Here is a 22,415-nt window from a genome sequence, read left to right as displayed (position 1 = left end):
ACTAGGAGGGTAGTGAAGCACTGGAACGGGTTACCTGGGAAGGTGGTGGAATCTCCATCCTTAGAGGTTTTTAAGGCCCGGCTTGACAAAGCCCTTGCTGGGATGATTTAGTTGGGGTTGGTCCTGCTTTGAGCAGGGGGTTGGAGTAGATGACCTCCTGAGGTCTCTTCCAACCCTAATCTTCTATGATTCTATGTACATTCTGATCATATTGTCTGCCCTCCTGTACAACTCAGGCCTGAGATACTCACCCAGCAATCCTTGCATTAAATGCACTAACTTGCCATTGATCTAGAGCATATATTTTAGAGTGACATCCAGTCTTGCTTGAAAGATTCCAAGTGATGGAGAATCCACCCCATCCCTCAGCACTTGAGAGCATCCCATAATCAAATCTGAATAGAAACAGATTCAGCCCATCCTCTAGGTAGGTCTGTGATGGAAAAGCAATTGACTGTGTAAGGGAGAAGAGTGCCTCCCTCATTCCACAGCCTACGTTCTTGTTTCAAAGATAAATGAGCTGGGGCGCTCCTGGTCATGAAATTGAAAACCATGAGGCTACATTGTGCATACTACGCTCTACAGCAGGATCAACATCAAGGCAGTGGGGAGGGAGGAGAGGTAAAAGAAAGATTTGCTGAAGGGTGGGGTGCTCACCTGTACTAGAGTTTACTTTTGACATGAATGTAAAAATGAACTTAAAATACTGCTATATACCAGGAATATAGTTACCATCTCAGCAATAAGAACCAAGCAGGTTTGATACAATTTCATAAACAAGCTACCTTAAGTCCTCCTGCTTATGAAGTATTATTGATCTCCCGGGCTTTATTCAGCAGAAATAGGCTAGACCCTAATGGAACACCAGTGCCTTAATGAAAAACAAAGACTGTAAGACTACATGTAGTAGACATTGCTGGGTGAGGGCAGCAGTGCAAGACTCAAGGGATTTTTGATATCTCCACTTGTGGGTATTACAAACAAGTCTGCACATTTTGAAGATGTCTCCACCCACCAGTGCCTGGCTGGGGAGTTTTACTGAGCTCCCATGCAATGGCCAAGTCATAGAATATCAGGGTTTGAAGGGACCTCAGGAGGTCATCTAGTCCAACCCCCTGCTCAAAGCAGGACCAATCCCCAATTTTTGGCTCAGATCCCTAAATGGCCCCCTCAAAGAGGGAACTCACAACCCTGGGTTTAGCAGGCCAATGCTCAAACCACTGAGCTATCCCTCCCCCCTGCCAATCAAAGCCACCTGCCAAGATTTTCTAAAGCTGGATTTGTAAGTGCATGGTTAGGTCCCAGCCTTGTGTGGTTGTCCCCCTTTGCCCATCTGTAGCTTCACTGAGCTCAGTGGGTCCCCATGCAGACAGAGGGTTATAGCCATGCAGAGATTATTGCAGGATACTGGGGCCTTCAGCCGTTCAGCACCTAATAAGTGGCCTGATTTTTAAAAGTGCTGAGTGAGCTGCCCACCCAGGTCCTTGGTTTCACCGGGCACTCAGGACTTTGGAAGCCAGGCCACTTTATTAGGAGCAAAACGCAGGCTCCTGTTTTTAAAGTTTATGGCAACGTTGGGTGAAGGCTCCTGTTCTGCTGTTTGGCTACCTGTCCATCACCATGTGCCATAGGATTTAAGAGGAAAAAAAGCCAGATGAACTTAAACCTATGGCTGTGGATCAAGTGCTGGATTGGGGCTCCCTCTGCTGGGAAAGTTAAAATAATAGGGAGATTGGGGATGGAAAGGAAAGTTTTAAGTCTCTATTACAAGCCAGGGTAGTTCTTTTTCCAGCTCAGATCTATAGGCCTGCCCTCTGTTATCTACTAGATAGCTTTAAAGCTATGCCCAGCTGTTTGGAGGCTGCACTGTTGCCACTCATCCATTGCCCATCTTTAACAGATTCAGAGGACACAGACCATGGTTAAAAAGGTCCCACTGAAGTCATGACTACAGCAGCATCTCTGTGCATGTGCCATAAGCCCACTTCTTCTTCTTCTTCTTTTTTTTTTGCTACAAGCTCAGAATCCAAGGACTCACCCACATGGAGTGAAAACTAGCCTTTGCCTATTGGGGGAAGGGAATTCTGTCTGTTAAATTGGAATGAGACAGCTGAGCTGTTTAGCTAACAAAGTCCACAGACTCAAGTTACTGCTGACTAAAGCCTTAACTTCACATATATCCGGAACCTTAGGACACTCTCAGAAACTAACAGGCAAACTTCAAAAGATTCAGAGTTTGAATAACTCTCCAAAACCTTAAGTGAATTTCCTCTGCTCATCTGGGCTATCAGGAACCTATTGGTTCTACAGAACCGGGTTAGAACTCTCTGGAGGACAGGATCTCTCAGGATACCGCCAGTATTGCTGCCCAAGTGCAGAGCCAAAAGTGTAAATAAAGTAGGCTAGCCAAGCTAGAGCTGGACCCAAACTGCAAAAGTCAGAGCAGGATCCAGACTTGGGGAGGAAGAGGATGTTAAATCCAGGCAGCTTTAGAACCCTGTAACAAAATTCAGATCTGGATCCAAACTTACTCCACATTTTTGGCTGGTTTTGGCCCATTTCTAATACAAACACTTGAGAATATTTTATAAAGAATTTTGTTCTCATGACAGACAATGACCTGAGATGAAACAGCTGTTATTTATCAGAACCTCTTTGGACATACAGGCCAAAAATACCAAGAATGTTCTCTAATTTGGGGGGGTGCGAGGAGAGGAGCATCTTGAGACACCTTCAAAGGTGCTGAGCACCTACAACTCCAAAGGAACTCATATGAAGCTATGGGAAGCTCAGTACCTCTGAAAATTGGGCCCAAACTGTCTCAGATTGAGCATCCAAAAATGAAAGCACCCCAGAAAAGGTGCTCTGATAGATCTTTCAGCAACAAACTCGGCTGCCACTCTGGTTTTCAGTTAAGTCAGTGTATGTCCTGCCAGCTTTATCCAGAGCTGGGGAGGTTTTATCTTGATTATTCTGTGAATAATCATTGTGTCTTCATTAATGCAGTGGGCCAAATCCTACATTAATTTACAGCCTCTGTAATCTCATTGACTCCAGGCAGAATTGGGCCATACGTGTTATGATAAACAGTATCATGAACTGGTATTTTTACACTTAAATAACTTTATGTATAGTTTTTATAAAATGAATTATCACTCTTTTGTTATGATGTTATATGAAATATATTCCTACATTTTCAGCAATAAATATATTTATTCCCTGCAACATACTGTGTATTTCCCCATCCTAGGATGCAAACGTAAGGAGCTTAATAAAAGCATCACTATTATGGAATACATTTGATCATAGCATTTTTAAGAGAGACAAATAGGAACAGGGTGAAAGGGTTGGGAAGCTGAAGGATACATTTTCTAATTCTGAGCCTCATCTGAGACACCCACCTTGGACATGCTTTTCAAAAATATGAAACATCCATAATTCCAATGGGAATGATGGATGCAGCTGCACATTTCTGAAAACAAGGCTCAAGACATCTTACAGGGGAACCCAGAAATGCAGACTCTCAAAATTAAAAGCTACTTTTGAAAGTTTTGATGCTATTGCTCAGCTCTGGAACAGCCTTTTACAGCAAGAGATGAGACAAGAACCAATAGTCTCATTTTCTGTTGACTGATGTCACAATACCCTTTCTGAGTTATAAAAAAAGGAGGACTTGTGGCACCTTAGAGACTAACAAATTTATTTGAGCATAAGCTTTCGTGGGCTACAGCTCACTTCAACCCATGTTGATACATGGGTTACATGAAGGCCGCTTCCCTCATCCACCAATACACCTTCTCCACTTTTACCCATTCACCCTCATCCACCCATCCAGCCATATTTCCATTTATCCCTTCACCACCAGTTCATGAAAATGCTTCATTATAACCAAGCCACAAGTCACTCCTGATTGTCAGGGGGACAAATTTCTCAGATATTCATCATTGGAAATTATTTAGCCATCTCTCCTGACAATACAGACATGATAGATTCGTGAAAATTCTTCATTAAAAACAAAAAAGAAATCCCTGCTGATCCTTCAGGGCAGCAAAGTTCTAAGAGAACTCATTGCAAAGCAATTAGGAATCTCTCCTGACAATTCAGATGATGTCTGTCGTGAAAGTTCTTCATTGCAACCAAGCAATCTTTCGCTGGTGATCACCCATTTGAAATGCTCTCAATCTTTATTGCAAAGCATTAAGATGCTCTCCTGATATTTCAGTGGATATTGGTTCATGAAAGTTCTTCATTGCAACTAAGCAACCATTGAGGGCCAAAAAGTCCTCAGCGAACCTACATTGCAAATCAGTTAGGAATCTCTCCTGACTATTCAGGGGTGATCTCTCTTCAAAATTCTTTACTTCAACCAAGCACTACTGATAGTTTAGGATGACAAAGTTGCTGGAAAATCTGAGTATGAGGGTAAGGGTCGGGGATTGCGGATGAGTGGTTGGATGGATTGATGGGGAAGGGTGGTTTGGGGGATCAGTGGGGAGGGTGGATGGATGCGGATGAGTGGATGGGTTGGGGAGGGGTTATGGGTGTATGCCTGGGGAAGGTGCGTAGATGGGTAGCAGAGCATGCATGGGTGGGTACATATTGGTGCTGGTGGATGTGTGGATGGCTGGGTGAGGGTGGCTTGGTGAAAGGGCGGGGAGTATGCATAGGTGACTAAGTGGATGGGTGGGGAAGGGTGGATGGATGGTTGCGTTGGGAGTTGGTGGATAGGTCAATGGGTGGGGGAGCATGGATTGGTGGGTTGGTAGATGGGTGGGGGAGGGTGTATATTTTGATGGCTTTATTGTGTATGAGTGGATGGGTGTGGATGGGTGGGTGGGAGGAGATGTGGATAGGTGAGGGAGTGTGTATGGGTAGGGGAGGGTGTATGGTTGTGGGAGAGAATATTGGTGCATGGGTGGATGAGGATCTTTGGGTCAATGGGTATATGGTGGATGGTGGGAGAGGGTGGCTAGGTGGAAGAGTGGATGGGTTTGATAGGGTGTATGGGGATTGATGGGTGGAAGGGGAAGGTACATACATCAGGGATGGTGTAAGGAGCAGGGTGGCTGGGTGGGGAAGGGTGTATTGGGAATGGGAGGATGAGTGAAGAGTGTTGATGGGGATTGATGGGATAATGAGGGAGGGTGTATGGGGTGGTGTATGGGTGTGGGCAAGTGTATTCATGGGGAAGAGTGTATAGGGCTGGGAGGATTGGTGAGGAATGTGTATTGGGATGTGGGGGAGGGTGGGTGATGATGGTTGGGGCAAGGTGTATGTGTATTGAGGAGGGTGAATGGTGGGGGATAGGTGGATGGGTGGATGTATGGCAATGGTGGATGAATGTAATGGGTGGAGGAGGCTCCATGGCTGTATGGGTGGGCGAAGGTGTATTGTGGGGTGGGTGAGGGAGGGTGTATGGTAGTATGACTTGGGGAGGGTAAATTGATGGAGGAGTGGATGGGTGTGGAAGGATGCATGGGTGGATGGATGGATGGATGTGTGGGGGAGGGTGGATGGGTGGGGAAGTTGGATTGGCGGATGGGTGGATGAGTGAGGGAAGGTGGATAGGTGGGTGAGGGTCTATGGGTGTATGTGTGGGGCTGGGTAAATATGTGAATGTGTGGGGCGGTTGGATGGGTCAATGTGTGGAGAAGGTGGATAGGTTGGGGAGGGGGGAAGGGTGTATTTGTGTATGAGTGGGGAAAGGTGAAATGGTGTACTGGTGGTGGAGGGTGCATGGGTTGATTAGTGTGTGGGGTGGCTCGTGCAGGCTGGCTTCACACGCCCTGCAAAGAATGGGAGCTGGCGGCAGCTTTCCTGGGCACAGGGCAGGGAATTGCCACCAGCTCAGCTGGGAGCAGCCGGCCAAGCCAGCCAAACCCTCCCCCTGCAGCCAGGGGGGCACCGCTCGGGGGTGAGGGAATGGAAAGGTCTCTCTTGCCTTTTGTCCAAGTAGTGGCCTCTGAAGGAGCAGGGGCTGGGGCCCAGGAAGGGGCATCTTGGCCAGGCTGGGGTCTCTGCACTGAAGCAGCGGAAATGTTACTGCTCACCACTCCTGGCAGCAGCCAGGGCTTCAGGATCCCCAGCAGCAGCCCCCGGGACTCGGGCATCTTGCAAGAAATATGGCATCCCCACAGCATCCCACAGACACTGCAGGGAATGAGATTGACTTCCTGCTGCTGGGACTGAGTGACCCCAGCCATCGCTCCCAGAGCCACATCCCAGTTGCTCCTGGGTCCCAACGATCAACTGGTTGCACTGCAGCCCTCTGCCCCAGACCCTGCCTCCTGGGGGCCCCATGTCCCCTGGGCACGGGCAGCTTCTCTCAGCATTAAGGGGGAATTGTGCATTGAAGCCAACATGTCAATGGGTGCACTCAAAGGAAACGTTGCCAAGTCTCACGAGAATAAAAAATGGCAGTGCCTTTCAAAATTAGCCCAGAACAAGCCCAACCCCTTTCAAGCAAGCCAAAAACAAGCCCAGCCCTTTCCACAGGGAGTGGAGTGGGGGTGTTGATACAAATTCCATTTTTTTAGTAATAATGTAAGTACGCACAAATGTATTATTTTCATATTTTTAATATGTAGCTAAATGTTGTGTGCAGCAAAAACTAGAACTAGAACAAAAAAGGTCATCCTTGCTCTCCCCATTCTCCGTGGTCTCGGTAGCCTCAGTGTGGTACATTCCCCTACTGAACGGTTTCAGAGTAGCAGCCGTGTTAGTCTGTATCCGCAAAAAGAAAAGGAGTACTTGTGGCACCTTAGAGACTAACCAATTTATTTGAGCATGAGCTTTCGTGAGCTACAGCTCACTTCATCAGATGGAAGTGAGCTGTAGCTCACGAAAGCTTACACTCAAATAAATTGGTTAGTCTCTAAGGTGCCACAAGTACTCCTTTTCTTTTTCCCCTAATGAAGCTTCTCTCTGTGCAGGACAAAATCCTTACAACAAATTCCCAGTCTTCTTAACCCATAGCAAACATGCAGTAAACTGCTCAGAGTCTGGTGATCCACCCTTTTCCAGTGCTTGGACTTCACATTGTTCATCTGAGAGAACACTTGTTCCACATCAGCATTACTCAGAGGCATGGCGAGTAGGGAAAGTGGGCTAGTTCTTTAAAGAACCGTTCACCGCTACTGTCTTGAAATTTGTATACTTCCACCCAGAACTGCTCTGCATTTTTGTCATCCATGCTCTTCCATTACCGGAAGTTGATGGCTTGATACTGTGCATCCAAGGCCCCCAAGTAACCTTTGAAAATTTTCAGCATGGAGATGGTCATTAGCTGAGCGAGAACAGCTGATGGACTGAACACTGACCTAGATTTCCACAGATTAATATTTGCTGAAAATCTTGACTGCACTTGTTTAGCAGCTTCAAGAAGGAAGTCTCAGCATCTATTAGCTTCAACAGCATTGTCAAGCTTTGCATCTCCTAAAGCAACAGTAAACAGTATGCCAAAATTAACAGCACACAGTGGCAAGTGGCTCCATGGGTCACACAAATTGACTTCAAGGAGTTTACCATCAGCTAAAGTGATCCTTTCTGAAAGTGACACTCTTGATGTAAGAGTACGAAAGAAAGACTGGAGGCATCCAGCATTTTGAAGGCATTACCACCAGATTCGAGTTGGAACAGTTTGTTGATTCTGGCAAATTTCTGCAGAACTGGTGTTAGAAACTGTTAATACAGTTTATTAGCAGGGTCACAATACATCTGATACAGAACTTCTGCATCATAGCATTGTTCATCTTTGTTCACTTGAAAATGCAACTTTAACTTGTCCCAATGATCTAGTACAGTGGTTTTCAAACTTTTTTTCTGGGGACCCAGCTGAAGAAAATTGTTGATGCCCATGACCCAACAAAGCTGGGGATGCGGGGTTTGAGGTGTGGGAGGGGCTCAGGGCTGGGGCAGAGGGTTGGGGTGCGGCGGTAAGGGCTGTGGGGCGGGGCCAGGAATGAGGGTTTCAGGATGTAGGAGGGGGCTCTGGGCTGGGGCAAGGGGTTGGGGTGCAGGAGGGGGTCAGGGCTCTGGGCTGGGGCCGGGGATGAGGGGTGTGGGATGCAGGAAGGACTTCAGATTGGGGGTGGGGGACTCGGGGCTGGGGCAGAGGGTTGGGGTGTGAGCGGGGGTCAGGGCTCTGGGCTGGGGATGCAGGCTCTGGTGTGGGGGTGGGGCTGAGAGATGTGGGGTGCAGGAAGGGGTTCTGGGTTTGGGAGGGGCTCAGGGCTAGGGCAGGAGATTGGGTTGCAGGGTTGGGGTGCAAACTTACCTCCCATGGCTCCTGGTCAGTGGCACAGCTGGGGTGCAGAGGCAGGCTTCCCACCTGTCCTGGCACCACAGACCATGATGTGCCCCAGAATTGCCAGCACCAGGTCCGGCTCCTAGGCGGAGGCAAGCAAGCACCTCTGCACAGCTCTTGCCCGCAGGCACCACCCTCAGAGTGCAGAGCCGGTGCTCAGGGCAGGAGCAGTGCGTGGAGCCTCGTTGCCCCCCTGCCTAGAAGCTGGGTCTGCTGCTGGCCGCTTACGGGGCACAGCACGGTATCGGAGCAGGTAGGCACTAGCCTGCCTTAGCTGGCCAGCACCGACAACGGGACTTTTAACCTCCCAGTCAGCGGTGTTGACCAGAGCGACCCAGTGCCTTACATGCAGTGACCGAGTATTGAGTCGTAACCTGAATGTTGAAAAACGCTGATCTAGTATGTGCACACGACAGTCATAAATGGAGAGCCATCTAGTGGCTGATAGCTGAACGAGCTTCAGTGGCATGTTACTGTGATTTATCTTTGCATATTCACACTGTCTCAGAGGCCTGTGAAAAAAACAGCTTTAGGAATGGGAGGCTAAAAGCTCTAGATTGCATGACAGTGTTTCTACAGCTTTACTGGCACACACCTGGTTTGTGTGACATACACATTTGATCAGCCTAAGATTCTCATTCCTTTGGAGGAGATGTATGTAGATGGAATTTTCCTTCCCAACCATGATGTTACAGCCATCAGTCCCAATCTCAATACACTTGCTGAAATCCAGACCAACACTGTCAAGAAACTGAATCAGTGCTGTAGCAATTGCTTCTGCTGTTTCACTTTCCAAAATGACTAGTCCCAAAAATGTAGACTCAATTTTCTTTAAGGAGGAGCTGAAGTAGCGCAATGCTCCTTTACTGCAGCAACATCTGTGCTCTCATCTATAACCAGTGAATACTGAGACTCACAACTGTCTTTGATGAGGTCAGAGAACATGCAGGGAGCACTAAGATTGTTTATTAACACTGTGCATTTTGTGTGATGCAGACTAACAGCTCTTGAAAGCTGATCCAAGAAGTTCCCCGAGGTGATTCACGGAACTAACCGCTGAGTGGCAGGCAATGTAGCAGGCCAGTTTTAGCTCCACTTGGTGCATCATGATTGACGGTTTCGGTACTGTAAAACCAACATCTGTCAGGTGCATAGAAGAAAATGGCGTTGTATTTCTTTAAGGTTTGTCAGTTCCTGCATAAGGTCTGCATGATGTGCCCAGATCCCCCCTTTTCTTTTTCCCATGCTTTTCTGTATTTTTCCATACTTTGCCCATTTTGTTGGCGACATACTGGTCTTTCACTGGGTTAGCCTCAAAATGGCATCCAAGCCTGCCTAAATTGGAACACGATAGGATGTGTCAAGTGGCTTGGCCAGAAAGTTGACGAATTTGCCCCCCACCCACAAAGGAGCTCAGGGAGTGGGATTTTTTATTATTCCTTGATGTCCACCCCGTGGACTGTCATGGTACTGTTCAAAGAATTATAGGGCTTGTTTCATGGTGTGCACAACAACAATCTTTCTTCCTTTGGCAGAATGGGAAAGCACAGAATGGAAAAGTGTCCCCTCTGATAATCAGAGAAGATGGAGATGTGGTGATGACATCAACTGTTATGCTTAAGCAATTATCAAATATTTTCAAAGTCATAGACTCATTATAAGGCATACACGTTTACAAGATATCTGAATACAGAATGGGTCGTCCAGCCTTTGGTAAGGGGGAGGGAGAAGGGAAGGGTTCAGTATATGACTCTAAGTAGATGTTAAAAAAAATAAAATAAACTAGAAGTCATTGCTTAAGGACTGTTGTTGTTTGTAGGATACAGTGGATAATGTACTTGAGAAATAAAGATAAATGTTACGCTTTTTTGGTAATATTTATAGTTCATACTCTTTTGTCATGTAACTGAGAAATACATTGTTACACTGCCTACATATGTAGGCAAAGGAGATTTTCTTGGAAATGTGAAGAAAACTAATCCTGGTCCCAGTGAAGGTAAATTTAACACTTAAAATAATCCCAGTGTTGGGGGATCAGGATCATCATGTATATGCTGAAGATTCCATTGTGTTCTGTGTCTTTATTATGTGAGAAAAAGAATTGCTTACCTTCCAAAGAAAAGTTGGCAGCAAATCAACTCAGGTTAAGTCTGCCTGCTTTATTCATTCCTTCAGGATATGTGTTGCTCCTCTTATATGTCAGACCTTTGCAATTTTTTCCTCAGAAGATTTCACTAAGCATTGATCACAGAAGAGAACTTTACACACTGTTAACATTCACAAAATTACAGACATAAAATATCTATGCTTATAATAATCAGCGTTTATGTTGTAGGTATGACATGAAAATTGCAGACATATAAGCAGGGAAAGCCAAACTCCACAAACTCCACAATGCTGCATCATTCATCGGCCAATCACAAGGGCTAAATATGCTTATGCTCAAATAAATTGGTTAGTCTCTAAGGTGCCACAAGTACTCCTTTTCTTTTTGCAAGGGCTAAATAAATACATTTGAGCTATGTGCATAAGTTCCAAGTATTTCTGGCTTACAAAGTCTGGCACTATTTGATCCATGGAAATCACATTTCATTTGAAATAATGAGATCACCTGTAACATTTTAACAAAGTAAAATCATAGTAACTCAGGATAAGAAATATAACTGCACAAGAATGTGAATTTAAAAAAAAGCACAAGCAGGGGTGTTTGCAGACACTGTTTAATATGTTCAGAAATCAACAGAATATGTATATGGAAACCCTCTTCTTACCTGCCTTATATGGCATACTTATGTTTATTACAGGGAGTTTCTTTCCTATTCAAGGTTTTTTTTGAAAAATCAGTTTTCTGAAATTCTGAAGAATCTGAAATATATAAACCCATATAACACACACATCTATGTATCATGATGATAACAGGCATGAAAAACCTTTAAAAAGCAAAAGTAAGCATTTGTACAAAAAAATCTCAATCATATGAGAATTCTTAATTAGGGGGTGTCATAAATATAAAGGAAAGGGTAAACACCTTTAAAATCCCTCCTGGCCAGAGGAAAAATCCTTTCACCTGTAAAGGGTTAAGAAGCTAGGATAACCTCGCTGGCACCTGACCAAAATGACCAATGAGGAGACAAGATACTTTCAAAAGCTGGGAGGAGGGAGAAAAACAAAGGGTCTCTGTCTGTCTGTGTGATGCTTTTGCGGGAACAGAACAGGAATGGAGTCTTAGAATTTAGTAAGTAATCTAGCTAGATATGCGTTAGATTATGATTTCTTTAAATGGCTGAGAAAATAGCTGTGATGAATAGAATGAATATTCCTGTCTGTGTGTCTTTTTTGTAACTTAAGGTTTTGCCTAGAGGGATTCTCTATGTTTTGAATCTAATTACCCTGTAAGGTATCTACCATCCTGATTTTACAGAGGTGATTTCTTTACTTCTATTTACTTCTATTAAAATCCTTCTTTTCAGAAACTGAATGCTTTTTCATTGTTCTTAAGACCCAAAGGTTTGGGTCTGTGGTCACCTATGCAAATTGGTCAGGATTTTTACCAAACCTTCCCCAGGAAGTGGGGTGCAAGGGTTGGGAGGATTTTGGGGGGAAAGATGTTTCCAAACAACACTTTCCTAATGAATAAACCTAGCTAAACGTTTGGTGGTGGCAGTGGAAGTCCAAGGACAAAGGGTAAAATAGTTTGTACCTTGGGGAAGTTTTAACCTAAGATGGTAAAAGTAAGCTTAGGAGGTTTTCATGCAGGTCCCCACATCTGTACCCTAGAGTTCAGAGTGGGGAAGGAACCTTGACAGGGGGGTTGAGGATCAGAGTGTCACAGCCTTATGTGCATGATGTTTATTACTCAAGAAATCATAAGTGACACTTTATCTGTATGAGAAGATGCTTAGGCAACATTCTCACAGTACCTATTAGATAACACTTGATACCAATCAAATTTTTGGAATAGAGCCCACATTCCTATCTTTTCAGGACTGTTTAAAACACATTTTGCAAGTGGAATTTCAACGCTATTGCATGAAAAACCCTTAATGAAAGTCTGAGCATTTAAAAAGAAATCTTTTATTAGTCCCTTTCCACTGCATAGTAAGTCATAGTCTATTAGTAAAGAAAAATTGAATGCACACAAAACATTGAGAGTAGTGAAAAGCATTATAAATAGTACTTGAAATACTTATGAATTCCTTTTTGAAAGCAAGTTTATAGGCAGAAAATCTGCCATTGTTTTTTATACAGACTTCCACTTTTGCCACTGTTACACATATATGGAGCAACAAGGTAGAACCATAAAAATTACACTCAGAACCATGGTGCTCACATGCCGCCTCACTGCTGTCTGATTTAATTTTTGAGGCATTTTCTTGAGCCTTTTCCCTCACTGTTAAAACTTAATTTCTCTTGTCTTGTTTTCAATAGTTTTTTATCAGTGAGGAAAAGGCCTGTGTCTATATAATGTAGACATAACATATACTGTACATACCTAGATTCTTCAGTGATTGATAATGTCAGATCCTTCTCCTTCTCAGTATCCTGATCTGTATCACAACAGTGGTACCCCTAACTCACCCAGCAATATCGTCAATCTATCCAGCTACACACTCAGCCCGGCAGAAGAGTCTGTCCTATCTTGAGGACTCTCTTTCTGCCCTGCCACCCCCACAAACATGATACAGTTCTGTGGTGATCTGGAAGCTCACTTTCACCTGACTCAAAGAATACTTTCAAGATAACACTGATCAGAACACTGATACACAGATACCCTCCCACCAACAGCACAAGAAGAAGAACTCCACATGGCCTCCTCCTGAGAGTCGAAACGACAGTCTGGACCTATACATAGGATGCTTCTGCCAACGTGCACAGGCAGAAATTGTGGAAAAACAACATCGCTTGCCTCATAACCTAAGTCATGAAGAACGCAATGCCATCCACGGCCTCAGAAACAACCCTGACATTATAATCAAAGAGGCTGATAAAGGAGGTGCTGTTGTCATTATGAACAGGTCTGAAAACCGAAAGGAGGATGCCAGACAACTCTCCAATACCAAATTCTACATGCCACTTTCCTCAGATCCCACTGAGGAATACACTAAGAAACTGCACCATTTACTCAGGACACTCTCTACACTAACACAGGAACAAATCAACATAGCCTTAAAACCCCGACCGGGGTTATTCTATCAACTACCCAAGATCCACAAACCCGGAAATCCTGGATGCCCCATCATCTCAGGCATTGGCACTCTCACTGAAGGACTGTCTGGATATGTGGACTCTCTACTCAGACCTTACGCCACCAGCACTCCCAGCTATCTCCATGACACCACTGATTTCCTGAGAAAACTACAATGCATTGGTGATCTTCCAGAAAACACCATCCTAGCCACCATGGATTTAGAGGCTCTTTACACAAACATCCTACACAGACGGAATACAAGCTGTCAGGAATAGTATCCCTGATGATGCCACAGCACAACTGGTTGCTGAGCTCTGTGACTTCATCCTCACACACAATTATTTCAAATTTGGTGACAATATATACCTTCAGACCAGTGGCACTGCTATGGGCACCCGCATGGCCCCACCATATACCAACATTTTTATGGCTGACCTGGAACAACACTTCCTCAGCTCTTGTCCACTCACGCCCCTTCTCTACCTACACTACATTGATGACATCTTCATCATCTGGACCCATGGGAAGGAAACCCTGGAAGAATTCCACCACGATTTCAATAGCTTCCACCTCACCATCAACCTCAGCCTTGGCACGGGAGGTCCATTTCCTAGACACCACAGTGCCAATAAGTGACGGTCACATTAACACCATCCTATACCAAAAACCCACCGATCGCTATGCCTACCTTCATGCCTCCAACTTCCATCCCGGACACACCACACGATCCATTGTCTACAGCCAAGTGCTGAGGTACAATCTCATTTGCTCCAACCCCTCAGACAGAGACCAATACCTACAAGATCTTCACCAAGCATTCTCAAAACTACGATACCCACACGAGGAAGTAAGGAAACAGATCAACAGAGTCAGATGTGTACCCAGAAGCCTCCTGCTGCAAGACAAGCCCAACAAAGAAACCAACAGAACTCCACTGGCCATTACATACAGTCCTCAGCTAAAACTTCTCCAACGCATCATCAGTGATCTACAACCCATCCTGGACAACAATTCCTCACTTTCACAGGCCTTGGGAGGCAGGCCAGTCCTCGCCCACAGACAATCCGCCAACCTGAAGCATATTCTCACCAGCAACTACACACCGAACCATAGTAACTCTAACTCAGGAACCAATCCATGCAACAAACCTTGATGCCAACTCTGCCCACATATCTACACCAGTGACACCATCACAGGACCTAACCAGATCAGCCACACCATCACCGGTTCATTCACCTGCACGTCCACCAATGTAATATACGCCATCATGTGCCAGCAATGCCCCTCTGCTATGTACATTGGCCAGACCGGAAAGTCCCTATGTAAAAGGATAAATGGACACAAATCAGATATTAGGAATGTCAATATACAAAAACCTGTTGGAGAACACTTCAACGTCCCTGGACACACAATAGCAGATTTAAAGGTAGCTATCCTGCAGCAAAAAAACTTCAGGACCAGACTTCAAAGAGAAACTGCTGAGCTTCTGTTCATTTGCAAATTTGACACCATCAGCTCAGGATTAAATGAAGACTGTGAATGGCTAGCCAACTACAAAAGCAGCTTCTCCTCCCTTGGTGTTCACACCTCAACTGCTAGAAGAGGGCCTCATCCTTCCTGACTGAACTAACCTCGTTATCCTAGCCTGATACTTGCTTGCATATTTATACCTGCCTCTGGAAATTTCTCCTACATGCATCCGATGAAGTGGGTATTCACCCACGAAAGCTTATGCTCCAATACATCTGTTAGTATATAAGGTGCCACAGGACTCTTTGATGCTTTTACAGATCTAGACTAACATGGCTACCCCTCTGATCTGAAGTGTTTGTCTTCCCAGTATCCAGGTTGCTTCCAGCAAACGTAGGTGAAGATATTGAGGAAATGCATGAGCTTAAGTACATATGCCTGGAAAATACTTGCCCAGACAGGTGCTGATTGGATTTGCAGAGTGAAATTATTCATAAATACCCCTGGTACGGTCTGTCATTGAATTGGAAATCCACTGATTACAACTCCCATTGCCAAGTAATGGCTGGCAACGATCATTCAGTGCCCACCCGTCTGTACATTTCCTCTTTTGTTGTCACTGGAGAGCAATTCCCAAACTTACTTCAGTAACAACCATATTTCAGTAACAAACATGCAGCAAAATTTCATAACTTCTGTTAGAGGGCTTTCCCTTCACCCTCTCACTTCCCTGATTTTTGTCATGCAGACAGTAAGCAGCAAAAGACCAGAAGTCCGAAGCGCAGGCAATGCGATGTTTATTGGGGATAGTTTCTGTCACAACAGGGTTGGCTGGGCCTTCTCTCCTCTCAGCTGCCCTCTGACCCCCTCTGGCTGGAACCAGCTAGTCAGGTCACCGGGATCCTCTCTCCGCAGTGCATTGTCTTTCCACTGGCCAGAACCGGCTGTGACTCCCAAGCTGAGTCTCCCGGTCACCAGGTCACCAGTCGCTGGGGTATCCATTCTCCAGGCCATTGGCTGGGGTCCCAAGTTCCCTTGCTAGTCCTCTGTAACAACAAACTCCCTCTCCCATCGTTAAACCAGTAACACCCAGGGAAACAGTCCCACGTCCTCTGCATGCAAACCATTGAAAAAAACAAGAAAACCCCCCACTTTGCGACAGTTTCCAAGCAGGCATATTCTGAAGCCCGTAAGGCTTATCTCTGTATGCCAGTATAGTCTGTTCCTCAGTGTTCCATTCCCAGCTCTGACGCCGCAGAGCGTTTACTCCATGTCCCCCTTCCCAGCTCTGACGCCGCAGAGCCTTGCCTGTGTCCCTGTTCCCTATTCACTGTTCCCGTACCCTCTCCCCAGCTTAGCAAGCATGATTCCAATTTCCCTTCCACTTCCAGTTTGACCCCAGTTTATATAGTAATATTCTCAGTGAGCTGTAGCTCACGAAAGCTTATGCTCAAATAAATTGGTTAGTCTCTAAGGTGCCACAAGTCCTCCTTTTCTTTTTGTGAATACAGACTAACACGGCTGTTACTCTGAAACTCAGCTATACCATAACCAATCATTTAACTGAAATTTAACTAACCAATCCTAACATATTGTAACATAATTCTCTAACCAATTATATCCCACTACCCTAATTAACTTACACCTAGCAAAAGTAATTATACAGCAGACAGAAACAATTAGAGAACCAGACAGATTAACAATAGAAAAGTGGGGGCCATAAAGATAAAACAATACACAAATGAGGGTTTCACAACCACAACCATAGATAAGTGATTTCTTGCCAGATAGGATGCTATCAAACTAAGTTTTCTTTAACCATCTTAAGATCTGTTTCTTTAGCTGGTGGTGATGGGCACTATCAGGACAGGATTGTCTTCCTAGCAGCCCAATACCACCTTATTTCAATGTGAATGGTTTTGGATGTGAGGATGTGACCATACGCTTCCCAGCTTATGGCTGCCCCTGCTGCTTGGCCAAAGGCCTTAGCCTAAGAACCAGGCCTCCTAGTGAGCGAAGGCTCATACACAAGTGGACTTGTGACTTTGATTCTTTGTTTTATACCTCTATAACTAGCTAAGTGATAAAAATACACCTACATTTTTAAATTATAAGCCTTTACAGACAGGCCTGAATATCTATATTCTAACAACTTCATACGCACTAATGATACACATACTCTGACAGAACAATGGGTTTCAGCAGATCCTGACATTCTTTGTATGAAATATAGCATATTTCTGTGTGAGATGGCAGACAGTGAGGCGGGCCAGGCAGCTTTGTGGGTTTAGAAAAGAACATGCAAAGTTATGTATAAGTTTACATATGGCATACATATAAAATTAGGGGATGGTTAACAATGCATTATAGGAAGTTGATCCCATGATCACAATCACCCCTGTGCGATCTGTTTGGGCCCCAGCATACAATGCCAAACCAAAGCTTCACAAAATATAGTGCAGTGGACAGTGATGAATTGCACAGTGGATATCTATTCATGGTGCACCTCACTCTGAATCGATACAAGTGCTTCTGGTGAGTATCCTCACTGCCAAAACAAGGAGGCCAGTTAGGCATGCGCACAGGTGATACAGTAGCTGTAGCGAGCCTATGCTGACATAACTTGAGTTAACGTAAGCTTGTAGTGTAGATATAGCCTTAGGTATATGAAATCTTTAAAAAAGGGAAGAAGGAGGATCCTGGGAACTACAGGCCAGTCAGCCTCACCTCAGTCCCTGGAAAAATCATGGAGCAGGTCCTCAAGGAATCAATCCTGAAGCACTTGCATGAGAGGAAAGTGATCAGGAACAGCCAGCATGGATTCACCTAGGGAAGGTCATGCCTGACTAATCTAATCGCCTTCTATGATGAGATTACTGGTTCTGTGGATGAAGGGAAAGCAGTGGACGTATTGTTTCTTGACTTTAGCAAAGCTTTTGACACGGTCTCCCACAGTATTCTTGTCAGCAAGTTAAGGAAGTATGGGCTGGATGAATGCACTATAAGGTGGGTAGAAAGTTGGCTAGATTGTTGGGCTCAACGGGTAGTGATCAATGGCTCCATGTCTAGTTGGCAGCCGGTGTCAAGTGGAGTGCCCCAGGGGTCGGTCCTGGGGCCGGTTTTGTTCAATATCTTCATAAATGATCTGGAGGATGGGGTGGATTGCACCCTCAGCAAATTTGCAGATGATACTAAACTGGGAGGAGTGGTAGATACGCTGGAGGGGAGGGATAGGATACAGAGGGACCTAGACAAATTGGAGGATTGGGCCAAAAGAAATCTGATGAGATTCAATAAGGATAAGTGCAGGGTCCTGCACTTAGGACGGAAGAACCCAATGCACAGCTACAGACTAGGGACCGAATGGCTAGGCAGCAGTTCTGCGGAAAAGGACCTAGGGGTGACAGTGGACGAGAAGCTGGATATGAGTCAGCAGTGTGCCCTTGTTGCCAAGAAGGCCAATGGCATTTTGGGATGTATAAGTAGGGGCATAGCAAGCAGATCGAGGGACGTGATCGTTCCCCTCTATTCGACATTGGTGAGGCCTCATCTGGAGTACTGTGTCCAGTTTTCGGCCCCACACTACAAGAAGGATGTGGATAAATTGGAGAGAGTCCAGCGAAGGGCAACAAAAATGATTAGGGGACTGGAACACATGAGTTATGAGGAGAGGCTGAGGGAACTGGGATTGTTTAGCCTGCAGAAGAGAAGAATGAGGGGGGATTTGATAGCTGCTTTCAACTACCTGAAAGGGGGTTCCAAAGAGGATGGCTCTAGACTGCTCTCAATGGTAGCAGATGACAGAACGAGGAGTAATGGTCTCAAGTTGCAGTGGGGGAGGTTTAGATTGGATATTAGGAAAAACTTTTTCACTAAGAGGGTGGTGAAACACTGGAATGCGTTACCTAGGGAGGTGGTAGAATCTCCTTCCTTAGAGGTTTTTAAGGTCAGGCTTGACAAAGCCCTGGCTGGGATGATTTAACTGGGAATTGGTCCTGCTTCGAGCAGGGGGTTGGACTAGATGACCTTCTGGGGTCCCTTCCAACCCTGATATTCTATGATTCTATGAAATGTTTGGGAAAGGTAACAGGAAAAGTGTTAGGGTAGACCAAAAGATTCATTCAGGTGTTTAGGCTCCAGGTTTTGTGGAACTGGCCTTACTGCATCCTAAAGGCTCAGGAACAAAGAGGCACATAAGAACAAAATATCATGTATCTATTAAAATTTCTTGACTTCAGGGTGTATAACTCATGTTTTTAGAATTCTTGTGGTTGTCAAGCTATCTTGGGGCTGCAGATGTGTATTCATTATGTTTTGAAGGCTTGGAGAGTGGACAGTGGGATGGTTCACTAAGTGATTGCCTGTTCTGTTCATTCACTCTGAAGGACCTGGCACTGGCCACTGTCAGAAGGCAGGATACTGGACTAAACGGACTATTGGTCTGACCTGCTATGGCAGTTCTAATGTTCAAAAAAATTACAATAGATTTTTGCCTTTGAGAAGGATGTTACATGAGATAGTATACTGCCTTTATTGAATATTTGAGAATCAAGTTCTACACAATGGCATGCAGAAAAACACTAAGGATTGGATTGAGAGGCAAAATAACAGTTGCAAAAGGCAATCACCATTGGTGGATTGAATGAAAACAAAGTTTTGAGACCAGGCCAGAAATTCAGTCAGTCTGGAAGTCAGATGATTCAACAGAATAAACTTCTCCTCTAAAAATAAGAAGAAAAAGTTTGAATTAAAAATTCCAAATTAGAAATCACAGTAAAAAACATAGCAAGTGCCATATGAGAAACGCAGATGTCATTGCTAAAACTACTAGCTAAAACTACTTACTTATATGTATTGTCAATGAGTATTTGCTGTTAAAATATAAATTAAATAGCACAATGACATGCAGCTGCACAATAACAAAGCTAAATGATGAAGTGCTAAAAGTAATTCAGGGAATGAGGGAATTCAGGGAATCCTAGCAGCAGATATGACAAATTTGTGAACTGCTATGAGACTTTATGCAGTCAGATACACTGATAAGAGATTCTTTGTTTCTGAGGGGGTATATGTAAAATATTTCACTGAATTAAGTCTCGTGTAGCACCTCAGTAGGTCACATCAGACAAAGAGGAGCTGCAGTGGCTAGGCACTGGGATGCCTGTGCCTTTAAGAACCCAGCCCTGGGAAGGCCATGCTGAGAGGTACTGACTGTGAGAGGGGAAATAAAAAAGCTCCTCTGCCTCCCTCACCCCACCCACAATCTTTTGCAAACACTGGTGTCTCAGTCCACAGGGACTGTTACCCCCTCTGCCCCTGCCTGTGCCAGGGTTTTGCCCTCTGGTAGCGCCTCGCCCCTAGGCTTAACTCAAGCTCCTTCCCCCCACAATTCCTGATTTTGCCCCTCAGCCCCTATCCTAAATCTGCCTCCAGCTGCTTCACCCCCAAGGCCAATCAATTACCCTCCCACCCCCTGCTCAGACCCTGGCCACACTTCTCCTCTGATTTGCCCCCTTTGCCCCTTTTTAATCCGTGTAAAAAGAAGTCAGCAGAATTTTATGCCTAGTAAGGGCAAGGTGAAGGGCAGTGGCTTCAGCAGATGTTACTGAACATACTCAGTTCTTGTGAGCATGCTCAGTACACCGTAAGTAGCAAATTCCTACAGGTAGCAGTTTCTCTCTGCACTACAGCCCTAGTAGCCCCCTCCCTACACCCTGTGCTGCCCCCTCCCTGCACCCTGAGCTATTTCCCTGTCCACACACAGCCCCTAGCTACCTCCTCCCTACAACCTGAGCTACCCCCTGCCCATGCATAGCCCCTAGCTAAACTCCTGTCTGCACTCTAAGCTGTTTTCAACCTTTTTGAGTTGAGCCCCCCACCTTTGAGTTATAATTTTTGGTTTTGCCTCCCCCCTAACCAAGACAGGCTGTGTGGCCTCCTGAGTGAGTCAGGGGGTGGAGGTGGCACTCCCTCCCTGGACCCTGCCGTGTAGAGCTGGCTAGAGCCCTGCAGGCCCCTGCTCCCCCAAAATAGAAGTAAAACTATGACTATGCCCAAGGGCCTTGCCCTGAGGCCCCCCGCCCCCACTGGGCCTTGGAGATTTTATAGCATGTTGGGGGGTGCCTCAGAAAGAAAAAGGTTCAGAACCCCCTCTGACATGCTATAAAATGAGGAATATGGGGGTTACAGGGGGAGCATCCTGTAACCCCCATATTCCTCATTTATATATAATTGTGATATTGCATATAAAGCAGGCCGTGTGAGATATCAGGGGAAAGGTTATGATCTGCTGAAAGTTATTTTTCTATTTAAATATGTATATCATTAATGCATATGAAGTTATGAGAATGTGTTGTATGGTTGTTATTAAAATATACTGTGGGCTTGGGAGGCTCCCAGATACTAGCTCTCCAGAGACAATGACAAGGGAGGTAACCAACACCTGGGTGGGTGCTAAACAGACATCAACAGCCATTGTCCAGCAGAGGAATTACAATGCAATTGTTGCCGGCACCCAGTGCCGAGAGGCTGAACAACAGCTTGAGTTGGTTCGCTACCCGGTGTGCTACACCCAATAATCACAACGGGGTGGAGAAGCAGAAAAGTTTATCTGAAGCTTCAAAAAGGTACAGGGAGATTTGAATCTCAAATCCTGTACCCAGAGCAGGAAGTTACACAGGCTTTTATACATTCTTTTTTTTAGCATACTTATTTAATAGTAAGCTGCCCTAAGTATCCATATAGCTAGCCAATCCAGTTCCCAGCTAGTTCCCTGTTTTTTGTATTATTTGTTAAACTATACACAAAGCTGCTTTATTCAGCATTGTTTTTTTATATTTTTTCTGTGTGGCCTTGCTTAGTTTTAGGCAGTCTTACTCTGCAACATAGTGTTGCAGATTCTCAGCATAACTGCTGTGTGTGCCTCCAGGCAGGGGGGCCAAGGACATTTGGGCCTAGTACGCAGAGCTGCTGCGAGTGCCTCCAGGCCGGGGTGGGGGGGGGGGCAAGGACACCTGGGCCTAGTGCGAGGGGGCTTCATCGACACTCATGGTCTTCCATCCCCTCGAGTTACCCAGTGTCCATACCCCAGTGTCCCCAACAACTTCCCCCTTTGAGAACACTTAACAACCTTGGCTTTGAGTTTTTTTATTTGGGCTAATTATTTTTTTATAATAGGACTTTGCATAAGCACTTTGTGATAGCCCTGAAGAGAATGACTTATTAATTTCTGCAAAAGGGCCCTAACACATGATACTGCACAGCATAATACCAGTAATACAAGCAATACAGGAAAGAGAAATCTTAATAGCAGGCTAAATAAACCACCAAGCCAAGATGACAAACCCTAGCCTGAAAACAAGGTTTGCAACCAATCGCTCTCAGGGGCAGTATAGGCAACCTGTGCTCCGGCTCGGGCATGGGCCTCAGCCTGTACCACCTTTTTATAGATTT

The 22,415-nt window shown here is 45.2% G+C and overlaps 1 protein-coding gene across 6 annotated transcripts in view; it reads left to right on the top strand.

Moving 5' to 3' along the window:
• Positions 1–22,415, top strand: part of LOC311524055 (uncharacterized protein) — a 127,716-nt gene that overhangs the window by 59,533 nt on the left and 45,768 nt on the right. For 2 of the 6 annotated variants that reach the window (XM_084634798.1, XM_084634794.1), the window contains exon 9: positions 9,302–10,180. The exons of 2 other annotated variants lie outside the window; for them this stretch is intronic. The gene's annotated coding sequence lies outside the window, so the exon portion shown is untranslated. Of the gene's footprint in view, positions 1–9,301; positions 10,181–22,415 lie in introns of those variants that run through there. 2 more of the 6 variants (XR_014712474.1, XM_084634795.1) reach the window with 2 other exon arrangements.

This window comes from Lepidochelys olivacea (assembly GCF_965140295.1).
Source record: "Lepidochelys olivacea isolate rLepOli2 genome assembly, chromosome: 7".
Lineage (NCBI taxonomy): Eukaryota > Metazoa > Chordata > Testudines > Cheloniidae > Lepidochelys > Lepidochelys olivacea.
This window is presented reverse-complemented; position numbering and strand designations above follow the sequence as displayed.